This window comes from Neomonachus schauinslandi, chromosome 1 (genome assembly GCF_002201575.2).
Source record: "Neomonachus schauinslandi chromosome 1, ASM220157v2, whole genome shotgun sequence".
Taxonomy (NCBI): Eukaryota; Metazoa; Chordata; class Mammalia; order Carnivora; family Phocidae; genus Neomonachus; species Neomonachus schauinslandi.
Window position 1 is genome coordinate 34489942 of NC_058403.1, and position 7019 is coordinate 34496960.

A 7019-nucleotide genomic window follows, 5' to 3' on the forward strand; every position below is an offset into this window, starting at 1 on the left:
AAATCTAAGAATACGATACCTGTCAGTCTGTGGTAACAACTACCTGGGAATTGACAGACTAGTAAAATATTTAGTAACAAATTGATAACATGCAGAATAATTATTGTATATGAGGGAATTATGTTCAACTCTCTAGTTGACTTACCTTATGAAGTTTTTATTCAGTTAATTATCCAACAAATATTAAGTGAGTGCTTGCTATGTGCCACACCCTATTATAGGCACTTCAGAAAAGACAGTGAACAAAACAAACCAAAATATGTATTTTCATGGACCTTACATTCTAGAGGGAGGATTTTTTTTTTTAGGATTTACACTTATTTATTTATGTATTTATGTATTTATTTTTTATTATGTTATATTAGTCACCAGACAGTATTTCATTAGTGTTCCATGATTCATTGTTTGTGTATAACACCCAGTGCTCCATGCAGTACATGCCCTCCTTAATACCCATCACTGGGCCAACCCATCCCCCTGCCCCCCTCTCCTCTGAAACCCTCAGTCTGTTTCCTGGAGTCCATAGTCTCTCATGGTTCATCTCCCCCTCCGATTTCCCCCTCTTCATTTTTCCCTTCCTTCTCCTAACGTCCTCCATGCTATTCCTTATGTTCCACAAATGAGTGAAACCATATAATAATTGACTTTCTCTGCTTGACTTATTTCACTTAGCATAATCGCCTCCAGTTCCATCCATGCTGATGCAAATGATGGGTATTCATCCTTTCTGATGGCTGAGTAATATTCCATTGTATATATGGACCACATCTTCTTTATCCTGATGAGTGTTAAGTAGAGAACATAAAGCAGGGAAAGGGTATGGGGATTCAATTTTAGTATGGTGGTTATGAAAGCTGTCACTGAAAAGGTGCCTTTTGAATAAAGGGTTGGGGCAGTGAGGGACTAGGTCTGCAAGATATGGGAAAATAGTATTCTAGATGAAAGGACAGGAAGTGAATGGGCTCTGAGTGAATGGGATATGTTTAAGGAAGAATAATAAGCAATCCCATAAGAGGTGTGTGAAGAAGGAAGAGAGCAGTAGAATAAAACATGAACTCTTAGTAGTGACAAGACAAATCATGTAGTGCCTCCTAGGTCAAAGGATTCCAGGTGTTACTCTTTGTGAAGAGGAAAGCATATGAAGAACATGATGTGATTTATCATGTTTTAAACAGATCTCTCTGTTGATTGCAGTGATGGTTTCAAAGGGTATATACATATGCCAAATCTTACCAAATTGAACATTTTAAGTATGTGTAGTTTTTTAAAGTCAATTATGTTTCAATAAAGGCTGTTAAAAATTCCATTTGGCTCAGTGTTGAGAATAGAGTGTCCCGGGGGCAAGGCAAATTCAGGGAACCTGCCTGGGGCTCATTCAATGATCGAATTGTGAGATCACAGTGCCTTGGACCAAGATGATAGCGGCAAAGATACTGAGAAGTTAGAGTGTGCTGGATATATTTTAAAACTGATGCCAACAGGATATTCTGATGGATGGATGTTCACCATGAAAGAAGGGGGGTGCAAGGAAGATACCAAGGTTTTGGCATAAACAACTGAGAAGATGGATTTTCTATTAACTAAGATGCAAAAGGTCAAAAGAAAAACATGTTTGGATATGGTCTAACAGGAACTCTGTAAGATTGAAATGTCTATTAGACATCCAAGTGAATCTGTCAAATGGGCAGTTGGATAAATGTATCAAATTCAGTGGACTAGTCTGTGTTGGAAATATCAGTGTGGAGCTATCTATCATCTATCAATCTATATCATATCTACCTATATGTTCACATATGTATATGTCTATATGTATGATGTTTAAAAGTATAAAGCTATGTGTTACCCCTTAGTGAATGGGAGACAAAAAATACTAAACTGTGGGGGCATTCTCAAAGTTAGAGGTTGGGGAGATGATGCAGTGTCAGTAAGAGAAACTGACAGAGAATAGCCAGCATATGGGGAAACAGAGGAAGACAGAGTGATTACCCATGTAAATGACACTAAGATGCCACAGAAGATGAACCCTGACAAACAACATTTAGCAACATTGAAGTAAGGTTAATGTTGGCCACTTAGGAATAAAAACCTTATTGGAAGAAATTGAAGATGAGGAAAAGAGAAATTGTAGGAAGTGAATAAAAACAATTCTTTACCAGTGTTTTACTCCAAAGGGATAAAGTGAATTATAACATTATCTGGAGAAGGAACTAGGCCAAACAATTTGTTTAAAGTGGGAACAAAGAGCTTATTTCTTTGTTAATAGGAATGAACTTCTAGGATGGGAAACTTGGAAGTAAAAGCAATAAGGGAAAATTGCTGGAATCATGTCCTTAAGTCAGCAAGAGGGATTGTGTTCAAGCATACAAATATAGGAATTGGTCTTACCTAATGCATGGACAGCTCACCCAAAAAGGAAGGAAGGATATATGCATACAAATACAGATAGGTAGATAGATATGGCTGCAGCTTGAGGAAGTCTTTATATGATATTTTTTTAAAAAAAAATAAGACAAAAATTCATTAGCTGAGAGTGAGGTTGGAGTAAGGGAAGTTGGGAAGTTTGAGAAGAGAAGGATAATTATGAAAGAGTCATTTAAGAAGGTAGAAGAGTGAGTAAAGTAGGGATGTATACAGTTGCCTAGCAGCATTCGGGCTAACTTGAAGTTCATGATGATGGATATAAATGCATATAAATGGAGAACAGTTAGCACAGTATCATCATTTTTCACTATAGCCATGTTCAGACACATGAATGCAGCTATGTGATAGAAAGAGCTTTAGATTTAACCAGGATTGTGGTTTAATCAAAATGAGAGTGGTAAATGATCAGAGATCTTATTCTCATTTGTCTGGCTTCAAAGCCCTTTTGCTTAATTATTCTACTAGATTCTTTCCACAGCAATTATATAGATTCTGAGGAGAGAAACAGAATAATGTTCTAGATGCTTAGAATGTGTAAAAAATATCTAGATACCAGCTTTGCGCAGTGGCAGTATCGTAGCCAATGAGGTTTATCCGAGGCGCGATTATTGCTAATTGAAAAAATATCTAGATACCAAAAATGCAAAAATTAATCATAGCCGGGTTTTCACTTAAATGGATTCATGGTACTAGATATGAAAGTATTTTACAAGTCCCTTTCAGTTCTATTAGACAAAAGTAGGTAAGCATTTTGAAGGGACTCTCATCCACCAGATTTTTCAGCATATAAGCAAATATATTTTTACAATGTTTTCCTCATTAATACTGTAGAAAAATTGTGTTAATAGTGGGAAAAAATGACTTGTGTTATTTAAAAGTTTGATATATTCTTTAAAAGACTATTACTGTTGTTATTGATGTTCATATATGTGACAAACAGAACAGCCAGTGAAAAACCACCATGATATTTTAGATTTAGTTTTATAGATGGTGTTTCTTTCAGAAGTATTATAATGTTTGGCATAGCTGCTAGTTTTATGTCTAAAATTGATCCAAAATATCTAATTTGTAATGATAATAAGATAAAAGTATATTTTTATTTTTTATTTTATTTTTTTAAAGATTTTATTTATTTATTTATTTGAGAGAGAGAGAGAGAGACAGCATGAGGGGGGAGAGGGTCAGAGGGAGAAGAAGGCTCCCTGCTGAGCCAGGAGCCCTATGTGGGACTCAATCCCAGGACTCCGGGATCATGACCTGAACCGAAGGCAGTCGCTTAACCAACTGAGCCACCCAGGCACCCCAAAATTGTATTTTTATATAAAATATTAGAAGTCAGCCTGAAACTTATTATAAAAAATGAAAATTTAGCAATTAAATTTGGTCACTCACATTTACTGAACTCTTATATTCCAAATGCTATTTTTCAGCACTTTTATAAAAGTTTTCTCACTAGAAGTACACAACAATCTGAAATAGGAGCTAAAGCTATTCCCATTTTACAAATTAAAGCAAAGAGAGGTGTAACAACAAGCTCATATCCATAGTAAAAATGTATGTGCAAATATCTATGTATATAAATGTGCATTTTTTAGTATACAACAATGCACATATAATTTTAAAAACAGCTTATTAGTCATTTGGAATTTTGACATTTGTTATTTAAAGAAATATTCCAATTTAATTTAGTTGAAAACTCCTTATTTAAGGAAAATTCAGTTCATGGTCCAATACAGGGTGTGGGAAAAAAGAGGAACAGATACTAGGGAACATCAGTTGGCAAATAAAACAAAACATATGGTAAAAAAGCCAAATTGGCAAAATTTTATGGAGTTCCATTATAACCTGACATTGAAAATATTAATGACAAGACTTATTTACACAACTTTACATATATACATATGCATATATGCACATATCCTCTACTCTCTTTACATATATTGTATAAAAATATATATGTAATTTAATAAATAAGGGAATTCAAATATTAAGTGAAATGTAATCTGCCTTACAGCAGAAGAGACATTTCTTATATTATTAAAATATTTTAAATATTTCTTCAATTGTTATATTATTGACTTATATGAAAGAAATTCATTGTCATTTATATTTTTCATAAAAAATAAAGTAAAAATGCTTAGACGTGTCACAAACCTTCTAGTAAATGCCACCATTTTGGAAATGATGAAAAGGCAAGAACAGACGAGTTAAGATATTATTAAAAGAAGTACACTTTATAGGTTTAAACTAACATAATATTTGGGCATTCATTTAATTAAAAAATTTTAAAATGATTAAGTGTAGTTTCTTGAAGGCAATGTAAGTTATTTGACAGTTATCAAAAAGCTATTCTGTTATTATATGGACTCTGATAAGGATATGTAGTGCATTATGCAAACATTAATTTAACTTTTACATTCAATTAATTGTTTTAGGTAATACAAATATAGATATGGAAGAAAACATTACTGACTCCAAGGGGACCAAATAATAGTTTACAGTAAGTTACATTCTGGCAAAAATAAACACAGGATGCTAGGAAAGCCTATATGATGAGTAACTTTATCAGATGTATGTGTGCCTATATGTACACTGACATCAGAAAAGGATTCACAGAGGAGGTGAGGAAGCAGAATCTTACACGGAGAGCAACTAGTGAAGGTAAGGTAGACTGTAGGTAAAATGGAAATTGCAGAACGAGATACTGCTATGAACCTTGTTCAAATCACCAATATCTTTCTCCCAGATTATGGCAATAGCCTAGTATCTGGTCCTCCTGTTTCCACTTCTGCTGCCTATAACCAGTTCTTAATACATAAACTGACGTCTTTCAAAAACTCTTCCCATGCATGAGGAAGTCTTGACAAGGCCCTCTGTGATTGTTGTCCCCTCTCCTTACCTCTCTGCTTCCTATTTACTCACATCACTCCACCCAGACTGGTCTGTTTTGCCTCAGAGAATGACAGGCAGACTTTTCCTCAGGACCTTTGGACTTGATACTCTATTCGCATGTCTTAATTTGATTTTTTCCTCATTTTCTTTAGTTAGATGCCACTTTTCAATGCTACCCAACTTGATCACCTGAATTTACATTACAAAATTCCTCCTGTGGTACTAGTGTTCTTTTGACTTTTGACCTTGTTCTACTTTTTGCCCATAACATTTCCCATAGCATTTAGTACCAACTAACACAGCATACAATCCACTTGTTTATTATATTTATTTACTTTTTTTGCTTTATCTCCTACCCCCAAGATTTTAAGCTACATGAAGGCAGAAATATTTCCCTTTTTATTATTATTATTATTTGTGCATGCCAAATGCCCAAAACAGGTTTGTTTCATTTTTTGTTTTTTGGTCTCATCTATAGTAAGTGCTCAATATATTTATTAAATATACAGCAGAATAGAATGTTATGTGTAAAAAGTTACAGAAGAGTGGCCATGTGAGAGTCTGGAAACTTCAAGTAGTTTAGAACTGCTAGAACATCTGAACTTGAATGTCAAGATTGGAGAGAGATCACTCTAAAAACTATGCAAAGGCTTTTCTGGCTCATAGGTCAAATGTAAGAAATATATTTATCTTAGGCATATCTAGGGCTCACATTAAAACATGAAAAATGTATGCCAAAGGATAAACATTAGTATTTTTAAATATCAAGCATCATTCAGAGATGTAAAATGGTCACTGACATATAATAGTCTCAGCTTATTTAAGCACTCGCCAGATCGAAATATTTAAAAGTTGAACTCCTTCCCCCATAAAAAAAGAATGTCCTAAGGATAATTAAATACCTGTCCTCATAAAGAAGCATGAGGAATTAGGAATTTTTTCTTCTTGGAGCCCATGCAAAGAGCTAAGCCTACTCCTGTTAAATAAGTCTATTATATCCCTGCAGGACTCAAGTTAATTGTAATAACAAGCTATATATGATTTTATAATAGAAAAAAATTCCTTGGCTTCCTGTGAGGGAAAAAGACAAATAGACAAAGAAAGCTTCTCATCATACAGACTCTCTCTCTCTCGTACTTTTTCTATTATAAATTAGAAATAAAGTTTAAATCACTTAGAAGATTGTTTTTTATACCCAAGAAGCCAGGCAGGAGTATAATCTATTCTGAAATTCATGAGAAAATCCTTTAAAATGTCAGACAACAGTTAAAACATTCTATGATTAGGGCATATTTTAATTTTCTTAATGTCAAAACTCTGCTGTGGGAGAAGCTTATGCACACTCATTTGATATTCACACGAGCTGATATTAAAATGGAACCACACTCTTAGAAGTATCGATATCAGGGATTGAGGATATTTTTAAAGAGAGACCAGTCTGACCTTCAGGAAAGACAGTGCAGAATAAGATGAACCAGAAATAAAATCATTTTGAAACAATAAATAGCATAATTTCTTTTAAGAGGAGCTGGGCAAGGATAGATAAAATTTTTCTCATGGATATTGCTCATTAAGTACATTTGCATTCAATTAAAGGGATTGACCTGGGACATGTATTAAGTGAGGGTTAGACAAGGTGATCTTAAGTGTAAGATGCTTCTATCCTTTCAAATAAAGCATGGAGACAATGGAGGGTCATGTGAATG

At 34.1% G+C, this 7019-nt stretch overlaps 1 pseudogene; it reads left to right on the plus strand.

Moving 5' to 3' along the window:
- Positions 1 to 2975: 2975 nt before the first annotated feature.
- Positions 2976 to 3098, plus strand: LOC123326881 (annotated as a pseudogene).
- The last annotated feature ends 3921 nt before the right edge of the window (positions 3099 to 7019 follow it).